This window comes from Myotis lucifugus, unplaced genomic scaffold (genome assembly GCF_000147115.1).
Source record: "Myotis lucifugus unplaced genomic scaffold, Myoluc2.0 scaffold_113, whole genome shotgun sequence".
NCBI lineage: Eukaryota > Metazoa > Chordata > Mammalia > Chiroptera > Vespertilionidae > Myotis > Myotis lucifugus.
Genome location: NW_005871161.1, coordinates 2,547,159 through 2,573,584, shown reverse-complemented (window position 1 = coordinate 2,573,584; position 26,426 = coordinate 2,547,159). Strand labels below are relative to the sequence as shown.

The 26,426-nt window shown below is 51.6% G+C and overlaps 1 long non-coding RNA gene across 2 annotated transcripts in view; it reads left to right on the top strand.

Moving 5' to 3' along the window:
* The window catches only part of LOC106697901, a 265,045-nt gene that overhangs the window by 167,047 nt on the left and 71,572 nt on the right, over positions 1-26,426 (top strand). For both annotated transcript variants that reach the window (XR_002830399.1, XR_002830400.1), the window contains exon 4: positions 10,739-10,839. This is a non-coding gene — a long non-coding RNA (uncharacterized LOC106697901). The remainder of the gene's footprint in view (positions 1-10,738; positions 10,840-26,426) is intronic.

The following is a 26,426-nucleotide window of genomic DNA, read 5'->3' as shown; positions in this document are numbered from 1 at the left end:
CGTGGCAGCCACAGCTCCCTCAATGAGGCTGCAGTGCCGGTGCAGGAGGCTGGAGTGACCGCCTGATTTCGGTTCTGCAGCTTCTGTTGGGGACATATGCTCAGGTCTGTTCCCTTCTGAGTTTGGGGAAGTCCTGCCCTGCCCAGCCCTGCTCTCAAGGAATAACCTTGCTATCATCAGAAAGGCAATGAGAAGTGCTTTTCCCTCTCCCTGGACTCCTTCCAGCCAGGGGTCCTGCTTCTGTTTCTTTCCCGTTGACCCCACTTCCTGTTCCCTTCGTCTCCCCTCCTCCTAAGTCCTGAGCCTCATGCGGGGTGTGCTGAGTTTTCCTATCCCTCCTCCCTCCTCCTCATGGTCAAGTCCAAATGCTGAAAGCACAGCTTGGACCATGTCCCTCTTTACTCAATAGTCTGACATGTAAGGCCCACCCCAGTGTCACCGCCCCCCCCCCCCATGGATTCCATCCTGGTTTCCTGAACTTCTCGTGGGGGGGGGGGGGGTGCGTTGGTTCTGGAGAGCATGCCTCGCCCCTGTCTTTTGAACCTACACTGTCTTCTTTCTTTGACTTTTGATCTCGTCTTTTCTTCTTCGGATGCTGATGGGAGCTGGTAGCTTGGCTCTATTGTGTTTCACAGGTGTTGCACTATTTACAGATCGAAGGCAAGGTCCTCTACCAGCGAAAAGACTGCGGCTCACTTTGTTGCAATTCTTGCTCTATTGCATTGTCTTGACGGGAACCGTGGTGTCTTGGAGGCAGGCCTGTCTTCTGCAGCCTTAGCCTTCTCACCTGAGAGACGGTGAGAGGCCATCCCATCTGACATCCCCACGGGCTCCCCAGATGGGCTTTGTTTTCTTGGCTGCATTTTAGCCCCTGGTCCTTCTGGCCCTTGAAATACAGTTCCTCATGTTGTGACCCAACCATAAACTTATTTTCGTTGCTACTTCATCACTGTCATGTTGCTACTGTGATGAATCGTCATGTAAATATCTGATATGCAGGATGGTCTTAGGCGACCCCTGTGAAAGGGTCTTTCAACCGCCAAAGGGGTCTCGACCCACAGGTTGAGAACCGCTGTCCTAGATGGACAGGAGGCAGTGGTTATAAGACAGGAAGGGGGGGAAGCTCACTTTCCTAGCGGGCTGTGGAGCAGGCCAGGGGCTCTTTAGGATGGTGATAATGCTCCCGATTAATTATCAGGACGAGTCTCCTGTTGTCCTCGCTGTCTGGCGGTATAACTGTCCTCCAGTGTGGGGACAGACTGGAGGGCTGGGGCCAGGCCGGGCCGGTGGCCCGACCCTATCTGCACATGCCCTGCTGGTTCCGTCCTTGCCTCGACAGGCCCCTCTGATCTCCCCGCGCACAATGGATGGCAGGGAAAGAGAAACTTCCTGGCCTGGGTGATACCATTGGAAGGAAGCGGCCGGCTTTGATGGGCCAAGGAAACAAAACCCGGGGAGAGTGATAACCCCTGGCCAGTCTGCGTCTCGCGTTAACTGGGGGCTGTGGGGGGTGCAGATCACTTTCGGGGGTGGTGGGAGTGTGTGACTTCCTACAAAGGTGATCTAGAATCCAGTGTGGGAACAGGGTGGCATGGACCAGCAGGCGGGGAAGAGCCCAAGTTTGGGGGTCCCTAGGTTTGGAGTTTCCATCAGCAACTTACCGGGAGTGATGTACTCTGTCTGCTGGTTTCTTTATGGTGGCAAAGTGGAGTTTGCTGGACTTTGCCCCCAGTCCACAGTAAATGCTACGGCCACGACCTGTGCTGAAGGTGAGGCTAACAAGTATCAGAGGAAGAACTTGACCGTTCTTTGGAGATCACCAAGCTGACATGGGGACTGGGGCCCAGATCAAAGTCACACAGCCGGTTGCACCATAAACCACTGCACCACTTAGTGGCTTCACACAAGAGCTGTTTATTTTCTCATAATCGTGGAGGGCGGCTGAGTCCTGCCGGGCGGTTCTTCTGCTCCTCTTGGACTCGCCTGGAGGCCGTGGTGACCGTATTCATGGGCAGCTCTCCATGGGGTGACCGCGGTGGCCGGGGCCTCTCTTTCCTCAGTGGGTCTACTCTAGCCCAACCTGCTTTCCAGGATGGCGGCCGCATCTCAAGCGGGTACCGTGAAAGCTGCCCGGCCATCCAGGGGCGAGGCGCAGAGCCCGTAAGCAACCTGCCCTCACATTCTAATGGTCGGGCAGCCACAGGCCAGCCCCAACTCAGTGGCAGGAGAAATCAACCCCACTTTCAGCGGGAGAAACCGCATGCGTGTTCAGAGGTGGGAGGAATGCTTGGCAGACATCACTGACTCAGTGCCCCCAGGGCGCAAGGCACTTTCTGTGGTGATGACTCCCAGTCTCTACTCACTGTAACCTCTCGGGCTCTCTGTGATAACGTGTGGTGAGCACAGCGAGGAATTCTGGAGCCAGCCTGTCTGGTCTCCAGTCCTGCCGCTGCCACCAGCAAGCTGTGTGACCGAGGCAAGCTGCTTACTCTCTGCATGCCCGAGGTTCTTCCAGGAAAATGGGGATAACATTAGCATTAGGGTAGAGAGTGTGTGAAGATGAACTGTAATGTGTGTGTGTGTGTGTGTGTGTGCATATGCCTGCCTGCATGTATGTGAATATATCGAGTATCCCCAAAACTGTCTACACACAATATCTGTAGATTCTATTACATTTTGACAATGAAATGTATTTTAGTAAACACTGCCTTTATAATTATTCCAAGTGTGTATACATATTTTGCAGATAACTTGTAGGTATATTCATATAAATAAGTGTATCTGTATTTGTGTGTACACAGGTATGTTTATATACACACATGTGTTTGTGTATATATATACACACACAATATAGATATATAAATGTAGTGCATAGCTCTTAAAGATATATCCCTTTTTATACATAGGTTTGCAGCCTGCAGGGAAGTCCCAACTTGCCTTGCCCTGGGCCTGGTCCCAGTGTTTTCCAGAGAGTTTTTAAGTCGGACCTGAGAGCTGGCGCCCAGGGCTCCTATAGCCCACGCCTGGTGCCTCTCCATCCCGGGAGGGTTCCCACGCCTGCCCTTGGGAAGTAGCAAAAGCACCGGTGGGCCCTGGTGAAAGCGATTCTCCGGGCCCCGCCCCTGGCCAGCTGACACTGAGGGTCTGACTCTTTGGCCAGTTGCTCTGGGTTCTTTTGATGGAAAGCCCCACCGCCCGCACGGCTTCTGCTCCTGGCCTGTGGCCAGGCTGCCCGGCGCTGCCTCCAGGGCTACCACCTTCACTGATGAAGATGTTCTCCTCCCCCTCCCGGAGACACCTAACACATTGGACTCATGCACAGCCGGGATCTCAGAGGGGCACGGGTACGGGCCGGTTTCATGCTCGGTTTTCTGTCTCACTGAGCTTGCCCACATCACTGAGAACCGCACGGCGTCCTCGCCTCACCTCTTCCAGGCCGAGCTGAGGTCAGGGGTGGCTTTGGGTGGCCAGACGCCCTGGGCCTCCCTCCCTTTCATCATGAGCTGATTTCCCCCCAAGAAGCAGCGTCTGAGCGATGTGACCCCCATTGCTTCATTAGTTCCCTGAGTCGTCCCACTAAGAGAAAGCAATTGACATTTATTTATTTTTTTTAAATATATTTTTATTGATTTCAGAGAGGAAGGGAGGGAGGGAGAGAGATAGAAACATCAGTGATGAAAGAGAATCATTGATCAGCTGCCTCCACTGGGGAACGAGCCTGCAACCTGGGCATGTGCCCTGACCGGGAATCGAACCCGTGACCTCCTGGTTCATAGGTCAACACTCAACCATTGCGCCACATCATTCGGGTGCAACTGCCAATTTATTGAGCATCTGTGCTGTCTACATATTTTGCTCTAATTATTACCTGCAGGCAAGATGTTATTGTCCTGAAACTAGGAGATAAGAAAGAATTTACCAAAAGGCACAGAGCCTGCATTCCAACCCTGGTCCCCCTCACAGGAATGCTGGTCTCTTTCTGATATATCAGAGGTGAGATGCATACAATTTCTCTTCAAAGTAGTAGGACCCAACCACTGGCCTCTCATGGAGGTGAACAAATCTTGCAGAGAAAACGATTTTCCCCGTTAGAACGTACAGACTGTCCTTGGGGTTGTCAACACGTTCCGGAAAGCCAGGCGCTGCCCTGTGCCGGCCGAGTTGGGAGGCACCGAAGGCCTGAGTCGGGCCGGGGACCACGCTGCTCACTGCCTTTCTCTGTCCAGTCCGTCAGCTGTAAACATGTTTTCCTCCCCACACTTTGGCATCCGTCATGATTCAAAATTCCAGGCAGTCAACCCTTGTAGAAAGGGGTTTGGATCTGGGCACTAAATCACCCCGGTTGTGTGTGCAGGGCTGTGCCAGGCCAGAGCGCTTTCCAAATTTTAGCTGACCCTCCCAGCTCCCTGGAGAGGGTACCCACTTTGCAGACGAGGAAAACAAAGGTTTCCTGTGGAGTTATCAGCGTAGCTTTTAAGCCCAACCACCGCTCTCTCTCATCACGGCTACCAGGAGTCCTGTTTAAGAGACTGTTAGCTGAGTGTGTGAGAAGTGTAATGGAGACTGCATTCAAATAAGGGACTATGACTCCTTTTTAAAAAAAAATGTATTTGTATTGATAAGGGAGAGAGAGATAGAAACATCAGTGGTGAGAGAGAATCACCCATCAGCTGCCTCCTGCACACCCCACACTGGGGATGGAGACCACAACCTGGGCACGTGCCCTGACCGGGAATCGAATCATGACCTCCTGGTTCACAGGTTGACGCTCAACCACTGAACTACACTGGCTGGGGGATGAGTCTTTTCTTAATGAGCTGATGGTCCCCTGTGCCAGTATTTTAAAGGAGCTGACCACTGAGTATACTGGTGTGGGCACCTGACCGCTTCCCCACAGAGCACGTGGGAGCTCCCTCTGCCTCACTGCCCTCCGCTGTCTGGTACCTCACCCAGTGCCTGGCTCGTGATGGACTCTCCCTGAGAATGGACTGGCTAAATGAATGAACAGCAATTCCACGCGACCAGTCCGACCACGTGGGAGTATGGAACTCTCATCTGGGCACATTTGTAGTTCATTTCTTATTACAAAGCAACATCTCTCTCCTCCAGAAAAATCCCCAAATCCAGACAAACAAAAGGAAGAAGCAAAAAAAAACAACAAAACCCTCCCTGATCACTCAGAGGTGACTAATTAAATGAAAGGATGCATATACAGGGTGTCCCCCCCCAAATCTATACACACTTTAACAGCTGATAGCTCAATTTGGAAAGTGAAATATATTTGAACAAACACAGTCTTCATAGTGATTCAAAGTGTGTGTATGCTTTTTGGGGGGGACACCTTACATACACACTCGTCATTGGTTGCATGCACATTAGCTTGTAGATGGTGATAACCATCTTCCCACGTCCCCGTCTGCTCCACCCCTGCTGGGTGGCTCAGACACCGAGCTTCGCCACTGCTCAGTCATATGTGACAGAGTTCCTCCTGTTTTTCTTAGGCCTGAATTCAACTGTTCCTATTAAAATCAGCACCTCAGTGAATATTCTCATCGCTAAATCTTTGTGACTCGTAGTTTCCTATTTATTAGGATACTAGAGGCCCAGTGCACGAAATTTGTGAATGGGGGGTGGAGGGAGAGGGGGTCCCTCAGCCCGGCCTGCACCCTCTCCAATCCAGGATCTCTCTCACAATCTGGGACTGCTGGCTCCTAACTGCTCACCTGCCTGCCTGCCTGATCGCCCCTAACTGCTCCCCTGCCAGCCTGATCACCCCTAACCACCTCTGCCTCAGCCTCCGCCACCATGGCTTTGTCCGGAAGGAGGACTGGACCATCGAAAGATGTCTGGTCAACCCAGTCTAATTAACATATTACCCTTTTATTAGTATAGATCAGGGGTCCTCAAACTTTTTAAACAGGGGGCCAGTTCACTGTCCCTCAGACCATTGGAGGGCCGGACTATAGTTTAAAAAAAAAACTATGAACAAATTCCTATGCACACTGCACATATCTTATTTGAAGTAAAAAAACAAAACGGGAACAAATACAATATTTGTATTTGCATGTGGCCCGCAGGCCGTAGTTTGAGAACCCCTGGTATAGATATTTCCATAAAATAGAATGGCTGAAGCAAGGACCACTTAGGCTATGTTGTTCGCCACAGTGCCCTTCAGGAAGTCTGGACCCGTCTCTCCTCCCACCACCATCTCCTGAGCCCTACACCGCCCGGACACCTGATGAATGTGCCCTTTCCAGCCTCTATTCTTGGGCACACATCACAGCACCAGACACCTGCTGTTCTCAGCCCACTTGTTCCTTCTTCAGAGGATCCCCTCCCCGTGGACTGTGGGGTGCCCCGCTGTTCCCCTTCCAGGCCTTGGTTTCTGTAACGCATGCCTCCATGGAATGAAATCATGATTTGTAGTGTTTGGCGCTGAGCCCGAGTGGGTCTGGTTCGCTGTTACGTCCTGGCGGCCAGCATGGCACGTTACAATGGTCAGAGGTAAGGGCTCCTAAAGGACCCAGATCTGCAGTGGCTCAGCCACTTACTCACCTGAGCGAGCACGCTACCTGCCCGGCACTGTGATGGTGGCGTTTGAATGAGATACGGCGTGAGGAGGGCGCAGCACGCAGTTTCACACACGGCGTGGGTGCCTGGGGTGTGGCTCGTGGGTGCTTGTGGGCGCCTCTCTGTGCTGGGCCCGGTTCTGCGTGCTTTATGTCAAAATGACATGAAATGGAATTTCAGTGTCCATAAAGTTTTATTGGAACACAGCTTGCCCTTTCGTTACACAGTTTGTGGTGGCTTTTATTGTCCCGTGGCGGGGGTGAGTAACCGGGACCGAGATGGTGTAACCCGCAACGCCCAGAATATTTACGATGTACCCCCGCGGAAAGAGGTTGCTGGCTCGGGTTACAGTATGAGCTCATCCAATGTTGCATAATGCCGCTGTCATGTCACCATCCCCCTTGTACACGGGAGGAACAGAGGTACAGAGAGGTTAGGAAATGGGCCTGAAGTCACACCCGGCCTGGAGGTGGTAAAGATGGGGTTTGGTTCCCAGAGCTGGGCTCTCCCTGGTCCCACCCTAGCGCAGGTTACTGGTGTTTGCAGGTGAGGGACATGAGACATGAAGAGGTCCAGCCGGCCCTAGCCGGTTTGGCTCGGTGGATAGAATGTCATTGGCCTGTGGAACTAAGGGTCCCGGGTTCGATTCCGGTCAAGGCCAGCCCCTGGTCAGGCTTTGTGCAGGAGGCAACCAATCGATGTATTTCTCTCACATCGATGTTTCTCTCTTGTCTTTTCCTCTCTGTTCCACTCTCCCTAAAAATCAATGGAAAAATATCCTCGGGTGAGAATTAACAAACAAACAAACAAAAACAAAAGAGGTGAAGTTGTGCATGTGTGAATGGCAGCATCAGGATTTAGGGCCAGTGCAGGGACCTCCGAGTTCTCGGCCCTCCTGTCACCCTGGGCTCTTTCTACCCCTCCAGGTTCCTAGTATCACCTGCTAACCACAAAACCAGACACACAGAGGCATCCAACATGCCCTTAAAAATGCAGGCGCCCGAAACCAGGGAAATATGATGACAACACTAGATACGGCTGTGGGCTTTCTCCTACATACCAGCTTCGTAAATGTTTGTGGAAGAAAGGAATGGATCTGGTGAACGGCTCCTGAACTCTTAGGAGTTTCGACGCTGGAGGCAGGATAGGGACCTGGGGGAAAAGCAGCAGCAAAACCATGACCTGGTCATGGGAAGGAGAGCTTGCTAGGCACCAGTTATGTTCCTCAGCGGGTGAGGGGGGAGGTCTCACAACACCACACACCCTGCCGTTAAAATTCCACTGCGGGGAAACTGTTTTCTGGGCATCACAACGGGCTCTACTTTTGTGGACTCCAAATGGTTGGTTTCTTTAAATAGCTTTGTTGAGATTTCATTTACATACCGTGCAATTTCCCAATCTTAGGACATTTTCACCACCTCAAAAAATAAATAAAAGCCTGTAACCTTTAGCTGTTGCCTCCACAACCCCCTCCCAGGCTTAAGCACCTGTAATCTGCTTTAAGCATTTGCCTATTCTGGACATTCTGTATAAAGGGAATCCTACGCTATCTGGTCTTTCCTGACCAGCTTCTTTCACTTAGCGTGATGTTTGCAAGGTTCATTCACGACGTCTCAGCATCTGTACTTCCCACGTACCATTCCTTTCTGTGCCTGAGTAATGCTCCCTTGTAGGACTGAAGGCCACATTTTATTTGCTCATTTGCCAGGTGATGGGCATCACGCTGTTTTTATTTGGGGGGGGCGGTCATTATGCATAATGCCGCTCTGAGAGTTTACGTACAAGATTTTGAGTGGACGTGTGTTTTCATTTTCCTCGCGTATAGATGCCCGAGTGGAATTGCTGAGTCATATGGTAACTCGGTGTGTAACTTTTTGAGGACCTGCCAGGCTGTTTCCCAAGGCGTCTGCACTGTTTTTCATTCCCACTAGGAACTGCCTGTTCTTGCTCATAATTCACACTCCCCCTTATTTTCTTAAATATGTTTTATTGATTTTTAGAGAGAGAGGAAGGGAGAGGGGTAGAGAGATAGAAACATCGATGAGAGAGGAACATCGTTGAGCGGCTGCCTCCTGCACAGCCCCTACTGGGAATCGAGCAGGCAGCCCGGGCGTATGCCATGACTGGGAATTGAACCAGTGGTTCCTGGGTCGACACTCAACCGCTGAGTCACACCAACCAGGCCATACTCCTCTTTAAACACAACGTGATTCCATTTATCATTGTTTAGAGAACGCCGAATTAATCCTTGGTGCTAGGTTGCCTCTGGAAGGAGGGCAGAGGCGATGAGGGGAAGGACATGTCTGGGTGAGGGGAATGCTTTCTGTGTCTTGGTGGTTTCGTGTTTTGGGTCTGTGCACTTGTCAAAACTCATCCAACTGTTCACTTAAGATCTGGATGTCTCGCCATGTGTTGATGATGTCTACATGAAAAAAAAAAACTAAAAACAAAACAAAAACATAGGTGGAGGGGGAAAAAGGAAAAAATATGCATTATCTTATGACATGACTTATCTTACCCACCTTTCCCTGGTCAGAGGGCCTGTGCCTGGCAGGCAAGGCCAAGTGTAAAAGTCTTTTAATTGATGTGATTAACTACATCTCAACAGGGAGCCTTGTTAACGCCAAGGGGGAGGCAAAGGAGGTAATTTTTCACTCTCCCAACCAGGGGATGTCTAGGAGCGGGGTGCGTGGGTACTTGGAGGGCCAGTCCCTGCAGTGGGGGAGGGGGGCGTGGAAGGTCTGATTCCGGGCCTTTCTGCAGAGAAGAGCTGCTTTTCCCTTTGGCATTAAGATACATTTTAAAAAAAATCATTTTCTCAGTTGCTACAACACGAATTCTCCAAAGCCAGCCTGACATTTTGTTGTTGTTGTTGTTGCAAGACTGCCTCATCCACCAGAACCCAGCATTTAGACAGAAAGAACACTCCAACTCTTCCTAAATGTATTAGTGGCTGCTGAGCAGAGGACAACAGGATATAAACAAAAAAGAAGTGAAGGGTGTGGCCTCTCCCTCTTAGAGTCTGCAAACAGATTTCATGGTTTGACATAAATTCACAGGAGATTAGGATTGGGCAAGCGTCATTAACTGCCCACGTACAAACATCAATATTATAACATTTTTGATGCATTGCACAAATTGCATCATCTTGTAGGCTAGGAAAAAGCATGTAGTATTTCGCTAGAAAAAAAACACATGGGGTATGCGCGACAGTTATTTGGGGCAAGATGTGATTCCATGTGTGTTTTTGTTTTCCTTGTCTGTGATTTCTGATTTCCTTTCCGATGAGCATTTGTTGCTTGTGAATTAAATTAGTTGCTAAAAAAGTGTTTTGCTGCCCTGGCTGGTGTGGCCCAGTTGGGTGGGCATTGTACCGTGCACCAAAAAGTTGCCAGTTCGATTCCTGGTCAAGGGCACATGCCCAAGTTTTGGGCTGTATCCCGTGTGGCTGATAGATGTCTCTCTCTCTCTCTCTCTCTCTCTCTCTCTCACTCTTTCTCTCAAAATCAATAAAAATATATTTTGAAAAATTACTTTGGTTCTCTCACTGGTTGGAGATACCGTAGGCTCCCCTCTCTCCAGAGCAGAACCCCTCCCTTCTGCCACCCTCAGCTTGTGAAGTTAAGGCGGCTCTGCATAATGCATTGACCCTGAACTTCGGGGTTAGCTAGGTCGGGGTTTGATCCTAGCAGCTTAAGGAAGTCATGGATCCTTTTTTTGTATCTTAATTTCCTCATCAGAAGGCTGGATCTGATAATACTCTCAGGGGTGAATTGGTGTGGAATATACACTGGAAAACAGCACAAAACTGGGCCCTTCTTATCCGTTCCTCCTTTTCCAACCCGCTTTCAGCCCAGGAACTTGCTGGCACCTGCTAGCACTCCACATGACCCTCCGGATGACTTCCGGTAGCCAGGCTGCCTCCCTGAACCATGGCGGGAGCCGGAGTGCACCTGCACGCCATGTTTGGTGTGTGTGTCTGCGTGCACACGCACTCAAGCCCATGTGCAAGGCTTTGGTGTGTGTGGCTCGACGTTAAACAAAACCCCCCTCCGGTGGATGAGTTAAGACTGCTCGCTGCTGGGGCCAGTTATCTATCCCAGACCAAGGGTAGGACGAATTGCAGCCAACATCTGGCTGACAGCGTTCTTTATATTCTTCCCTGTAGCACGGTCCCCGGCTGCGGTGTGTCTTAAACAGCGCGCCCATCACTTTGGGACCCTTCTCCTCCTGCAAACCTGAACGGTCGAATGCCACCCCAGGCTGAAGGTGAGTATTGTGGGGGGTTTTGTTTGTTTGTTTGTTTGTTTGTTTTCCAGGCGTGGGGGAGGGCCCAGTGGAGGATGAATCAGGGTTTGCTGTCTGTTTACCCTGGTGGGGTGTGAGGGATGCAACACAGGAGCCATGTTGTGGCCTCTGGTTTCACCTTCTCCCTTCAGCATTGCCTCCCTGTTCTCGGCTTCTTTTTCGGGCGGTGGTTTTCAGACTTCAGTTTGCAAATGATCACCTGGGAAGCTTGCTACAGTGCAGACTCCTGAGCTCCCCTCCCCCCTTGCTGTCCTAACCCGCAGGCTCTGGGTGGGGCCTAGAAGTGGCATTTTCGACAGACAGCTCTGATAGGTCCATTTGACCAGGAGGCACTAGAAGCAGGTGCCCGGGACCTGTCAGGACTTCACAAACAAGTTTGAAAACAGATACAGTGATTAGTTTCAAAATGGGAAAACAACGCTAAGAAATTAAAACAGTGATACATGGTTACATAACTTTAGAGCAGCTTGTCAGTTGCAGCTCGGCTTTTGCAAACAGGAATTGTTTTTAAGGCAGCCTCTGGATAGGTTTAGCATATTTGATAGGCTGTATGCCAGGGCTGCAAATACCTGGAAAAAGCCCTAACACCATCGACCCAGCTCTGAAAAATAAAACCCTCGATTATTTATTTTAAAGACATGTTTTTATTGATTTTAGAGAGAGAGGAAGGGAGAGGGAGAGAGAAGAAGAAACATTGATGTGCAAGAGAAACATCGATTGGCTGCCTCTTGCACACACCCCAACCGGGGATCAAACCTGCAACCTGGGCATGTGTACCCAGACCACACAGGGCCCACACCAGAGTCATCTTGGACCGACTGGTTTCGTTATCTGTCCCTTCATTCCTCCATGGTTATCTAACATTCCTCAGGTGGTAATCTGGACTCCCTACCTGGGGTCTTTCCCTAAAGAATGGCCTGGCTGTTGCAATGCCTCCCTGCAGTCTTGGTGATCACAGGCACCTGAGCAATCCATCCGTGAAGAATGGGTTGGGTGGGTGGTCCGGGCTGGGGAGTGGAAGGGGAGAACCAGAGCAGAGTCCCCCGCGGACCTCTCCCCGCCTTCCTCGTGTCCAGTCCATTCGTTCTCAGAATGTGGCGGGAGCCTGGCCCGGGCGCCGTGGCCAGTGGCTGCAGGAATTGGTCTTTTGGAAAGACTACTTATCAGGAGCCATCAAGGCGTCCCTTTGACCTTGTAACCCTCCTGGAGGAATGAGAAGGCGGGGCCGGGGGGAGAGGTGTGTGCAGGGAGGGGTGTTTTGGAGCTGGGCGCATTTAGGGGCGCATCCCAAACAAAATGCCACCCAGGGGCACCTGATGCTCTGCGCCCCCGAGTCTTTCCCAGACGCCGAGGGCTCACGATGGAGAGGAGTCACCCACCTTCAGGAGAGCAGTGACAGTTTGTGGTGTCCCAGTCGCAGTCGCACGCAGCGCTGTGTCCTGCCGGGGATTCCGGAAAGTGCAGAAGAGAGCTGTGCTCTTTGTTGGAAAAATGAAGATGTGGGTGCCTACTTGGGGGTCCTAGGAGTATGACAGTTGCTTTTTCTCTTCTGTCTTCATCTCTTACCTTTTTGGTAACCTGCCTTATCCAGTTATAAAAATGGCTTATTGCAACAGAAGAAAAGAAAAATGTATATATGGATTTGTAGGGACCCCTGTGTCCCCAAGAGGGGCACCCCATAGGGGCAGCCTGACATCCCCACCGCTCCCTCAGGCTGTGCGCAGGTCGTGACAGGTGCTCTGGTTGGCGGGGGGTGGGGGAACGCTGCTCCCCGGTATGATGGCTCCCTGTGCCTCACCCACTGAGACAAGCTGCTGAGCCCCCAGCACAGCGCCTGGTACACGCACGGCTCCCTGAAGGACGTGCCCTCTTTCTCCAAGTCTGTGACACAGTGCCACCGCCGGGCCTTTTGTCCTTCTCCTATCCCGTCTCATTTAAAGCCCATCGTAAGGGTCCCAAAGGGACCATTGTCATGTCACAATCCCCATTTTACAGATGGGAAAGCTGAGTCCTTAGTTGCCATTCACAAAGCCTCTGCTGAGTCCCAAACTCGGGCTCTCGGCATGAATCTCCATGGACGCCCACAGGACACCTTAGGGCCGCTCTTCATATCTGCTTCCCACTGTGGGGAAACGGAGGCTCTGTCAGATTATTCCCCAAAGGACCTGCAGCCAGAAAGAATCACGGGCACATTATCCCTGGGTTTTCTGCCTCCACGTCTGGTTGAGTTTTTTCTGTTGAGCTGTGTTGTGCAAGCTTCCTCCATGTAAAGCACGTTATTGTTGGTCTGTTAGGATCCCGCTCCTTCTTCCTTTTCTGGCTGCCCCATGCCTGTCCCCTTTGCTCCCGGTAGGCATCCACCCTGGTGGGTTTGCTGTAGGCCCTGTGTGTACGCTTCCTCCTGTGTTGTTCTGATTGGGTATCTGTTTTGAATTTGGACAGATGGGATTCGGCTACCGATCTCTCTCTGGTTTCTCTCTCAGTTTTGTCTTTTTACTCAGCACAGCCCTCCTTTGGTGTCTGCAGAAGACTGGTTCCGGGATCCCCCGGGGATCCCCGATCCACAGATGCTCAAGTCCCCTGTGGAAAGGGGTACAGTACTTGTATATAACCTACCCGCATCCTGCCATGTCCTTTAAAGGGTCTTTAGATTATTTCTAATTCCTAATGCAATGTAAATACTGTGTAAAGTTGTTATACTGCATTGTTCAAGGAAACGTGTCAAGAAAAGAAAGAGTGCACATGTTCAGTCCCGCCGTGACCATCATAGGTCTAACTACACAGTACACGTCAGCAATAACATAACTCCCCCCCGCCCCCCATGGATGGTTGAATCCACGGATTCGGTGTCTGTGGATACAGAGGGCCGGCTGTTCCATCTTTGTAGATCCCACCTGGTTGCTCTGTGTACACCTAGCTCATACGGGGCTGCGTCTCCCCTCCCCTTGCCTTAGGTCCTGCCATTGGCTGGTCTCGGCCCTGCCGATGAGCCCAGCCGTGGCCTGTGACAGGCAGTGCACACCTGTAGTCGCGTGGACTGTGGGAGAGTCAGAGAAACTAGCCGAGGTGGATGAGTCATCGTGCGTTCACAAGTGCTGCCCGATCGTTTTCCAGAATGACTGTGCCGCTTGCCGGGCCACCGGTGTGCTCCGAGTTCCGGTTCCCCCACGTCCTCCTGGCACCTGGTGCTGTCAGAGGGGGCGGGAAGGATGCATTTGTAAGCTCAGGCGCATCAGGGCACTGGCTTCGCGTCTCTGAGGCGCCTGCTCACTGCACATCAACGTATCATAACAACATCTTGAGCAGGAAGGGTACAGGAAAGGGGAGAGGGGACGCCTTACTTAATGCAACTCTGTCTTGTATTAAGGAAGACGGTTTCCCCAGAAACTCCCGGTAGGTAGACTTCTCTTACTTCTTTTAGTTTTCTTTTTTTGTTGTTGTTAATCCTCACCTGAGGATATTTTTCCATTGATTTTTAGGGAGAGTGGAAAAGAGAGGGAAAGACAGAGAGAAACATCGATGTGAGAGAAACACAGCGATTGGTTGCCTCCTGCATGTGCCTGGACCAGGGCTCGGGCCGGGGAGGGGCCTGCAACCTAGGTACATGCCCTTGACTGGAATCGAACCCGGGACCCTTTGGTCCACAGGCAGACGATCTGTCCACTGAGCCAAACTGGCTAGGGCCACTTCCCTGTGTCTTTTTTTGTTTTTTTAAAATATATTTCATTGATTTTCCACAGAGAGGAAGGGAGAGAGACAGAGAGCCAGAAACATCAATGAGAGAGAAACATCGATCAGCCGCCTCCTGCACATCTCCCACTGGGGATGCGTCCGCAACCCAGGCACATGCCCCCGACCGGAATCGAACCCGGGACCCCCCAGTCCGCAGGCCGACGCTCCATCCACTGAGCCAAACCGGTCCCGGCTTCCCTGTGTCTTATTAGCCAGATGGGACTGGGCGTCCTCCCGAAGGCAGTCCCTGACTGAGAGAATGGCTGCCTGCCCAGGACCCGAGCAGAACTGGGCGTGTCTGAGTCAGGACGAAGGTACAGGGGCTGAGCACCTACTCAGCTATAGTCTTTCACACCAGATCTCTCATTTTGCAATTTTGTGAGTACATCTTGGCTCTTTCGTTCAAGGGACCGTCCCCTTTCACGTCTGTGATTAACCACATGCAGAGTTTCTGATTGAGTCGACCAGCACGCGACCGTGACCTTGGACCCAGATCTGCCCAACTCATTCTGGAATTTGCCATTCTTGTCAGCCGGACGTCAGACCTGTTCCCACGCCAGCGGCCCCAACGTCAGTTTCCTCCTGGGCTCCCCGGGGAGAGGTCAGGACAGAGATTCAGGCGGCCGAGCGCCCACCTCCTGCCCATGCCCGGGGGGGCCCAGGCAGAATGCCGGCTGAGGACAGGTGGGAAGAACACCTGTCCGGGAATAGGACCACAGCAGGCAGCCGCTTCCCCTCAGCCTCGCGCCTGCTGTGTAGCCCTGGTGCTTCTGACTCACCAAAGAAATGACTAGTAAGTTGTCAGTGGTACCCGGTAGTTACAATTTACTGAGCAGTTACTCTGTCAGGCAGCCTGGTAAGCACCTTTTTCCTATGATCTCATCACATATCTGCCCTATCAGGCCCTTTCTGTGTTTTGGTTAAAGCACCGGCTCCAATCAGACCTCCCATAGAATCCCTGTTCGGAAATGTATTGGCTGTGTGGTCTTGGGCAAGTTACCGCACCTTGCTGTGCGCCTTAGCTTTCTCGTTTGTTTGTGGAGAATAATACCAGCATAATGCAAATACTTGATGCGTTAACAAACAATAACTGCTGAGGGTAACACTGGCTTAGAGTGCACACGTAGTTCACGCCTGATAAATATTACCTGTTGTTTTTGCCATTTTTTAAAAATGAAGAGCTCGCCCAGTGTGGCTCAGTGGTTGACACGGACAAGAGGTCCCCGCTTCGATTCCCGGTCAGGGCACGTGCCAGGGTTGCAGGCTTGATCCCCAGTGGGGGACGTGCGGGGGGCCTCCGATCAGTGATTCTCTCTCATCATTGATGTTTCTATCCCTCTCTCTTCCTCTCTGAAATAAATACAAAATATATACAAAAAAATAAACTTTACAATGAAGAAATCAGAGGCTCAGAGAGATCAACTTACCAAACATCAGGCAGCTGGGAGTCGCAGGGCCTCTTACCCCGCTGCACATCGCCAGTCGATGCGTGGCCCAAGCAAGCAGGGTCGCTACTCCTCCGTAGAATAGATTTTCTTTCTTTTTAAGTTATAGAATGGTTTTATTTATTTCTTTTTCTTTTTTTAATGTCTTTACTGTTGAAAATATTACATATGTCCCCTTTTTTTCTCCCATTGACCCCTTCTAGCCCCCCCACCCCCACCCCCAGGCCCAGGCCTCCACCCCCCTATTGTCTGTGTCCATGGGTTATGCATATGTGCACACAAGTTCTTTGGTTCATCTCCCCACCCACTCCACCTTCCCATTGAAGACCTAGTGACACTCTTTATAAAGAACTAGACCCAGCCACCGACCCTAAGGACACAGCGCAAGGCTTCCAGCACCCGGTAGGTGTGTGTGGATCATTCTGGAAGGTGGCTAGGGACACGGGGCCATGGTGGGAAGGGTGTGCCCTGGGACAGCAAAGGCCCGGCCTTTAATTCCTGGTTCCCCCACCAGACTTTGTGGGGCCTCAGCCTCCTGGTCTCTAAGTCGGATTTCTACCCTGTTTCCCACCAGGCAGGACCAGGGAGTGCTTTCTCAAGGGCACGTGGCCAGTGAGGCTTATTCTGGAATTAGGGTTTTCTATGTGACGACCTATTTCTTTATCTCAGCCCGAAGTTACAAGCAGTCACACAACCTACAAGTGTTGTGTCCCCCAAAGCCATGTACTCACTGGAAGGCTCTGCAAACCAGGGCTTCAGAACCTTCTGGAAGAGGGTTTTGCAGCCCAACTAAGGGAAATGGGCTGGAGTCAGGGGTTGCTGAGACTTTCGGAGAGTGGGATGCGTATCCAGACTCTTGGTTTGGGGGCAAATAGACCAGGTAGCTCTCGGCTACACGGGACGTTCCTCGCTGAATTTGGCCACCTGAGCAGTTTAATACATACGTGGGTGTGAGCGGCCAGGTGCTCAGTCTGAACGAAGGATCGCAGGCTAGGTGGTTAAAGCAAAAATGGTGATGCTCATGCCCTGAATTTCCTGGGAGGACTTTTATAGTTTTATTTTTTAATTTTGAAAAATATTTTTTTTTATTGATTTTAGAGGGAGAGAGAGAGAAACATCAGCCGGCTGCTCCTGCACACCTTGCGGTGGGGATGGAGCCCGAAACCCTGGCAGGTACCCTGACCGTCGATTAAACCAGTGACCTCTTGGTTCATGGTTTGGTGCTCAACTACCAAGCCACACCGGCCAGGCTCCTGGAAGGACTTTTAAATGTAGCCCTGCTTAAGAAGTGACGCAGCTCTCTTTTACTTTTAAAATTTAAATGTCCCTCTATCCCTTGTCTTTCCTTCTTTTCTTGTCTTTCCTCTTTCCCTCCCTCCCTCCCTCCCTCCCTCCCTCCCCAGGAAAACATTCACACTGTTGAAAACTCAAAAGACCCAGAAAGATCCCCAGTGAAAGTGAAGTGTCTCCCTCCATCTCCAGTCCCCAGCCACCCACAGGTCTTCCTTCCAGGACTCAGCCAGTGTTAGAAGCACCGTGTCCGTCATTCTAGAGATGGGCTGTGCGTGCCCAAGAAAACCGTGTGTGTGTATGTCTCCTTTTGTAATGCATGAGGTTGTTGTGCTTTATAGCATTTAAGCTCCATGATTTAGGCCATAACCAGGGAAGAGAGGTGGCCAGTCATGCTTTCCCAGTTCTCACCAGTTACCCGGCCTCCGTTCCCAGTTGCTTCTTACCAGCTGCTGCCTTGTCCTGTCTGCTCATAGGACCGGTTCCCAGGCATGTGCGATGACATGGGGACCTCGCTGATAATTTGGCTGTGGACCCAGGAGTGGTCCAGCCCAGCTGTGGAGAACCTTCCTTTCAGGAGGTGTTGGGTTCTGCCTTGACCTCCCTCTGCAAGCAGGAAGCAGGAAGTCTGGACGGAGTCCAGAGGGTTTCCAGAAACCTCCCCACCGAAGGTGGCCCTCTGGGAACCCCGCCTCTACCCAAGGGCAGCTTTTAGGTCACCTTCTCTTGACCTGGGTCACTGGGTGCAGAATCACACACCTGAGAGATGGCTGAGGCTGTAGTTCCTTAAATTGAGCCACGCATCAATCTCTGAGAACCGCTATTAAAGGCAGATTCTTGGTCACTTAATCTGAGTGGCGCCGAGACTCTGCAAGAATCATGAACTCCCAGGGGATGCTGATGCCCTGGTCCCCACCGTGAGCAGCCGGGACACACCATGAGCTCCTAGGGGATGCTGATGCCCTGGTCCCCACCGTGAGCAGGCGGGACACACCATGAGCTCCTAGGGGATGCTGATATCCTGGTCCTCACCCTGAGCAGGTGGGACACACCATGAGCTCCCAGGGATGCTGATGCCCTGGTCCTCACCCTGAGCAGGTGGGACACACCATGAGCTCCCAGGGATGCTGATGCCCTGGTCCCCACCCTGAGCAGGTGGGACACACCATGAGCGCCCGGGGATGCTGATGCCCTGGTCCCCACCCTGAGCAGGTAGGATGCATCTCCTTCCTGCCCTGCTCACGCCTCATGCACTGCTGGGCTGCGCATGTTCTGACTCTGTCGACGCACGGTGTCCTGTTTCATCCTCCTGACCATCCAGTGAGGTGCAGGAACACAGTCTTTCTTATTTCAGGTGAACATGGCCACGTTCCCCACGCGCCCCCTTTGCACCCCTTCTCCCTTAGCATGTAACACCTTTCCTCAGTGACTGGGTCACGGCTGAGCTATCTTCTGTTCATGTGGTTTTGACAGCATGGCTGGTCTGGAAATTTTATTTTCAATGAAACTTCCTTGTTGAACTGCTTTGGTTTTGAAAGGTTTCCGTTTGGATGGAAGCCATTGCTACGAGGAGATATTTGTGCTCAATGTCAGGCCCTTAGGTAATTCTCATCCAAGGCTCGCTCTCTTCCTCCCCAGAGCTGTGGGCGGCCGTCGGCCGTGTGACTTTCCCTCACACTGCAGGCCTCTCGGGAGTTACTTTTAGAAATCCCAATCCAAGCAGCGATGTTGGTGGAGGCCCTTCCTAGCCTCACCCAGTAAACGGTCTGTACTGATGCAAACAGCCGGAATCGGTGCTCTGGAAAAGCAACAAAACCATTGCCCTCTGTTTGTGGGGATGAAATTTGGGGGGACTGAAAACTGCCCTTTGCACGACGGTAGTCCTTTGTGAACTCTAGCTGCAGTCAGAGTATTGAGATTCCTGGGAAATTACCCAGGATCTGTTCATTTGCAGGTGGTTGTTTTTCTAAGATGTCTTATTAGCCTACTAGAGGCCTGGTGCACGAAATTCATGCACAGGTAAAGTCCCTAGGCCTGGCCAGTGATCTGTGGGGTGACTGGCGGGGTGATGGGGGGCGGGGAGACCCTGCTGGTACCAGTCTTGGCCGGCCTGGTGCCGTCCACTCGCCGGCTCCGCCCCTGCCACTGGTCACCTCTCTCTGTGTGGCGATCGGCTGGGCAATTGGGAGGCCCCCTGCTGGCACCCACCTTGGCTGGGGGCAGCTCCTGCGTTGAGCATCTGCCCCCTGGTGGTCAGTGCACATCATAGCGACCAGTCATTCCGCCATTGGTTCTATTTGCATATTAGGCTTGTATTATATAGGATATGGGGCCGGGGCCAGAGTAGGACACCTGAGGTGTCCTTCCAGGTTTATCCAGTGCCAGTGCTGTGTTCTCAGCCACAGCGCCAACCATCTCTGGGTTGCGTCCAGTGGTATTAGGGTTCCCAGTTACCTAAGTGAGTATTCACTAAGAGAAAACTTAAGAACCACACTCACCGGTGAGCGTTTCATCGGGCATTTCTGAGCCTTGTCACCTGCAGCAGGATCATCTTGTGACCTGATGAGGCCTCTAAGAGGCCACCAGAACCCACGACAGGGGCTTGTTTCCCACGAGAAACTGCCCTCCCCCCAGGGAACATACACCCGACCCTTCAGTGGGTTCCCAGGGAGGCCCAGGGAAGGAAGGTTCTGGCTGCCACGATTCATAGGCAGAGCTCCCCACCCCGAGCCCCGAGGCTGGGTGGCTCTGTATTCCCCTGATTGGAGATGCAGGGCCACAAGGATCGCAGCTTCTGATTCACAGGGTGCCTGTGGGTTTCCCTGGTGGTCCCCGGGAGGCCTTCCCACGTGGGGCGAGAGCGCTGGGCCCCTGGACTCGGTATTACACGTTGGTCTGGTGGTTCTGCAGGTGAAAGGTCGAGGTCAAGGAGTGTGAGAGCTGCGTGGGAGTTGTAGCCCCGCAAGGTCTCTGGGGGTTTTGTGCCGCTGCTGGTCCTGAACACCCCCAGGGCTACCGTTCCCGGCTTGAGCAGGGCTCTGTTACGGGAATGAGGGTGGTCTGTGATGCTCCTCCTGGGCCAGCTCCTGGGGCAGGTGACTTCACCTCTCCCAGCCTCCACTTCCTGCCCTGCCGGGCCTCCAGGAGATCAAGTGAGACTCCCCAGGTGGTGCTCAACCCAGGTGACCTTCCTTCCCCTTCCCCACTCTCACATGGAAAAACAAGTTTATAGGCTCTGTAACTGAGCTTCCGAAAGCCTGCCATGGATATGCTTCACACTGTCCAAAATACCACACAGAGACGGCACGGCGGAGGGAGAGATCATTCGCTTCAATTTGCCTTTTTTTTCTTTTTTCTTTTAAGGGCATCGGTCATTTCCACTTGCTAACCTTCACTCACTGCAAGTTTTTCAGTAGCTACTGCTCCCTCCCCAACCCCATTTCAATAAAGTACTTGCCAGCCTGGTTTGCACTGCTGCAGATGAATGCCAAGCAGGCCTGGTTGTCGCTCCCTATGCTAGTATTTGGTGCTCCTCCAAGTGGTCAATACCCGTTCTATTCACAACCTGGACACTAAGACATGAGTCTGCCCAGCCTGTGGTTCACAGATACCTATGCTGGATGCTGTGGGGCTGGTGAGAGTGAGAGGGGCTGGTGAGAGTGAGAGTCAGACACAAGTTCCCTGGTCCCTTGAGTAAAGTCGTGTGGGTGTGGGGTGCGTGTGGCAGATGTCAGGTTGTGGTTCGTGGGGGCGGTCCCTGCCCTCGGAGCCTGCTGTGGAGGGGGACTGCGGGTGACCACATGCCCAGGGTGGCTGAAGGGGTATACCAGTCTATGCCTGTTATTCCAGTCTTTTTAGACATTTAGCGCTGTCACAGTGTCACAGTTTGGATAGAGACGGTTCTGGAGACACCAGATTGGGAGTTCTTAAAGAAATGTCATTAACAAAATCATAAGGATGAGACAATGCATTTGCAGGCTGTGCTTGTTGATTGAAAAATATCCGTGTGTAAGTGGATCGTGCAGTTCACACGTGTTGTTCGGGGCCTGCTGGATTATTTCATTTCCCCTCCCGGCCACCCGCTGGTTAGGTACCATGACTAGCCACAAGTTAGAGATAAGAAGATTGAGGCTTAGGGAGCTTGAGTCACTTGCCTGAAGCTCTATAGCTATTGTTGTTAAGTCATTTGGATGTCTATTCAGTTAGAATTTTGAGATTTAGAATTGCAGGGACCTGGGTTAGTATTCTGCAGCTATCATGTTTAAAAAAATATATTTTTTAATTGATTTCAGAGGGGAAGGGAGAGAGAGAGAAAAACATCAATGATGAAAGAGAATCATTGATCAGCTGCCTCCTGCACCCCTGTCCCTGGGGATTGAGCCTGCAACCTGGGCACGTGCCCTGACCAGGAATCGAATCATGACCTCCTGATTCATAGGTTGATGCTCAACCACTAAGCCACACCGGCCAGGCTGGGGCTACCATTTTGCCAGCCTTGAGATCTTGACCTTGTGACTGCAGTGTGCCCATCTGTAAAATGGGGGTAGTAACTCTCACCCTGGCGCATGCTGTCTGTGGTCTCCTCAGTAGCCGTTGCCTCTCCACTGCGTGGTGCCTTGATAGTTGTGGGTGGTAAGGAGGAGGCCTCAGGGAAGACAGGCCCCAACCCCAGCCACATGAGAGGAATCAAGACTGGTTTAAACCAGATACGGTCATGGCGGCCATGTGTTGGCAGATAGGTTTTCTGATTGTGTCAGGGGAGGCATTCTCTTTCCAGATAAAAAGACAGAGCCCCTGTTAGGGGAAGCTCATGTTACCTTTTCCCGCCTGGATCTCTGGTATGATACCTGGAGCTACAGCAGCCACCTTGCAACCGTGGGGCAATAGGCAATGGACTAACCTGGTGGAAAGGTTCCTAAAAGATAGGGAAGCCTGAGCATGTGGTGGCATTGGCAAGCCCTCCCACCAGCCCCAGTCAGAAGATGCCTCCAGACTTGGTGTTACGGACACGATTCCTACTTGCTTATGCCACCCTCAGCGGAGTTGCTTTTTATTTGCAGCTGAAGGCATTTGCAATAGCTGTACAGATTTCCACAGAAGCACCGTATCCAGCGGCTTAATATGGTGGCCAAGAGCCCAATTCCAAAGCCAGGGTTTCTTTCTGGGTGCTAATCTCGGCTCTGTCACCAATCAGCTGTTTGACCCGGAGAAGTCACTTGGCTTCTCTGTGACTCACTGTCCACATGTGTGAAGTGCTCGATGAATGCACATTGGGTATTGAATGAAGGATAATCATCATACTCCTGCATGTGAGGGTTATGAGCGTTAAAGGACAAGACATTTTATTACATGATTGGAACAGTGTCTGACACATAGCAAATGGCTGTGTACATGTTTGTAAAACACACACACACACACACACACACACACACACATTAAAAGTGGTCATAGGCTTGCTCCTTGATCTGGTCATCAGCCACTTGTGCCACTTAAGAGAACCTTGACCCTGTCACTGCTGAGACTCATGGAGCATGAAACTCCCCCTAACGCCTGCCTCAAAGCAGTAACACTGGTGGTTTCTTTTTGACAGGAAGGGCTCCTGAGAGAACAGTGACTTGTAAAAGAAGGAGGAGCTGTGACTACCAAGTCCTGTCATGCAGTGAATGACCAAAATACCCAACTGGCCCATGCAAATGGGGGTGGGTCTCCCCCGACGGCCCTGGCAGAAGGCTCTAGACTTTTTTGAACTCTTTCTGAAAGGGTCTTTCCAGCCAGTGGCTTATTCTTTAGAATCTCCTCACATCTTTCTTGTCGGTAGGTGGGGATGTGTGTGGGGGACGTAAGGGTGGGGAGGAGGGGGCAATGCCTGCATTGCAGGCCCTTTTATGCCACGAGGGACAAGACCCCTGGCCAGTGTGTGCAGGAGCTGGTTTGACCCAGGTCTCTCTCACTTTCTACCACCCACATGGACACCCTCTGGAGAGATCAGATTTGAACTTGGGCAGCAATTAAGCATTTGAGGGAAGTGTGTCTTGTTTGCCAGGTTAAAGGATTGACTGGTAGATAGGGCCATTAGCAATTCTGGAATCTTCCTTCAAATGAGATGCCATCCCCCTACTTCTTATCCTCTTCACCAATGACAGTCCAGACCATGCCACCTCCACCTTCTGCCTGAGTCACTGCCTCTACCTGGCCTTCTGGTGCCTCCCCTCCCCTCCTTTCTCTCTCAGCAGCCAGGGGGACGCTGTAAAAACATCAACCAGATCGTTGTCTGAAACTGTGGGTCTATGGGACTAGGTTTTTTCCTATACATGCCTATGATAAAGTTTGATTTATAAGTGGGGAATGGTAAGAGGTTAACAACAATAACTAATAATAAAATAGTCCTTGGAGCCCTGGCTCGTTTGGCTCAGTAGATGGAGCCAACGGAACAAAGGGTCCCAGGTTCCATTCTGGTCAAGGGCACAGGCCTGGGTTGCGGGCTCGATCCCCAGTAGGGGGCGTGCAGGAGGCAGTGGTCAATGATTTTCTCTCTTTATTGATGTTTCCATCTCTCCCCCTCCCTTCCTCTCTGAAATCAATAAAAATATATTATTAAAAAATTAAAAATAAAAGTCATTGGACTCACCTGATTTAAAAACACAACAAAACCCTTCAGTGGAGTCCTGTCTCACTTAGAATAAAATCCAAGCCACCCCCCCACCCCATTCCCCCCACTGGCCTTCTTGCTTTAGGCCAAGCATACCTGCCCAGGTTGGCCTCAGGGCCTTCGCACGGAATGTGACCCTTATGTGGAACACTCTTTCCCCTGCATCCCTGCCGGCCTCATTTCTCACTTATCTTAGATCTTCGCTCAGATGTCAACTCCCGAGAGGCCTTCTCTGACCACCCCCTGTGACACACATCCCCCCACTCCTCATCTTCTGTCATTATCCGTGGTCCCGAGGACTTGCCGATATCATTGCAGATAACTTTTTGCCTTCCCCATCAGAAGATAAGCCCTGTGAGGAAAGAGGCACTGCCTTGTTCATTAGAGTTTCCGTAGAATCCAGAACCTTCTAAAATCACCGTGCTCGGTAAATGTTACACTAGATACAGCCTGAGGTCTCCTGTGAACCTGATACGTTTGCCCCAGATCCACTTCCCAGAAAGCACCAGACCAGTGAGTACTTGAAAGTGATCATGCTAGTGACCGGATGATCGATCCTGCATCCGCTTGAACATGCTCCTGCCCTGACCGGTGTGGCTCAATTGGTTGAGTGTCGACCCTGTGCCGAAAGGTTGCCCAAGTTCGAGACCTGGTCAGGGCACATGCCGGGGTTGTGGGCTGGATCCCCAGTCAGGGGGCTTACAGGAGGCAGCTGATGGATGTTTCACTCTCACATAAATGTTTCTCTCTCTCCCTCTCCCTTCCTTTGTGTAAAAGCAATAAAAATACAAAGAAAAGAAAAGAAAATGCTCCTTATCACATTGGGTTCTTTTTCTCCCTTTTGCTCCTGGGCACCAAGCAATCCCAAATGTAGTGTCTGTGCACCAGTCAGACCAGGGTTCTCACCAGTGAAGGTTTCAAAACAAGTGGCCCTACTCCTCGACATTCTCATAGAAAGATGGGGTTCTTGTCCTTTTGCTGAGTCCTTTTACTGCTTCAAGAAGTAGAGCCACAAAAGGTCATGGGGCTCCCACCTGGCTTCCTTCCCGCTCATTTTGGGGGAAGCGCCGAGCCTGCCTGAAGAGGTCACAGGTAGGTGGTGTGGTCCGTGGTCTCAGCTGAGCCGGCAGCCAGCGCCAGGTTGGCCAATGGCCATGCAAACTGCCATCTTGGAAGTGTAGCGCATTTGCACTTTCAAATGACCACAGCCCAGCCGACATTTGACTACAAGGTCATGGGAAACCCCAAGTGGGAACCACCCCGCCAAGCCCTTCCAAATTCCTGACCCAAAACACATGAATGACATCACACGATTATTATTTTACAACGGCCAGTGTTACGGTAATTTGTGCTCAGCAGTAGTAACTGGAACTCCACCCTAACTCATCTCCTACATACGAGGCCCTCACGAGCAAATGCGGCTTAAAACACTCTGTGGGCATCAGATTTCTTATTTATGTGGTGGTTGTTTAGTTCAGAAGCAAGTTTGCTTGCAAACCTCGCAGGCTTTCTGGCATGCACCGCATTTCCTCCAATCTAAGATGCCATCAATTATACAGCTCACCTTTCATTCATGTGCCACTAAGAAAGAAGCAAATGCTTCCAGTTAAACCCCTGATACCACTGGCTATGGGACAAAGACCCTAAGATGAATATATGTCTTAGGATCTTTGATTTAAAGAGTTAAGCTCAGGCACAGAACAAGACCCCCAAGACCTGGGTTTGTGAGAAATAGGAGGTGAGCTCACAGCAAGGGCTGCTTTGTGTGAAAGTCTCCAACCCCCTGGCCCCTTTTGCAGGATGAAGCCCGCAGATCGATAACCAGGACCTTGTGGTCTAGGCAGAAAGCGCCTTCCCCGGGCAGCTGGGAAATGGTTAGGATTCAGATGACATCACGTCACAGTTATTTAGCAGAAATGTATTTTGCAAGAGAGATGAAGTGAGGTCCCCAGCTCTGGCTGTGAGCGCATGAGCCCTGTGTAGTGGAACCTCATCTCCAGTCCTGGGAGCAGACCAAGCCCCGTTTCTCTGTGTTTTGGGGTCTTTTCTTTTTCAGGACAGTAGCTAATAGTTCCTTGGGAGATGTCAGCCCATGAGCAGACGGGGTCTGTGAGCACAGGGATGACAGAGGTGACCCGGGCCACATCTAGTGGAGCAGAAATGCGAGGAAGCGTCAGGACAAGCTTGAGGCTCAGCTTTTGCAAGGAGGGCCCCATTTAGTCAGTACAGCTATGGTCAGTGAGCCCCCTCAGGACCAGAGAGGTTAACTTTCTAGCTCAAAGCCACACAGCTGCATTATGTCAGCTTAGTCCACCAGACTCAGGCCTGCGCTCTTCCCCACCGTGCTGTGCTGATCAGAATGTTGCAGAGACGTGGAAACCAGTTCACGTGACACTCCCACAGCCCAGGCCCTCTGCGCACTGTCCTGCAGC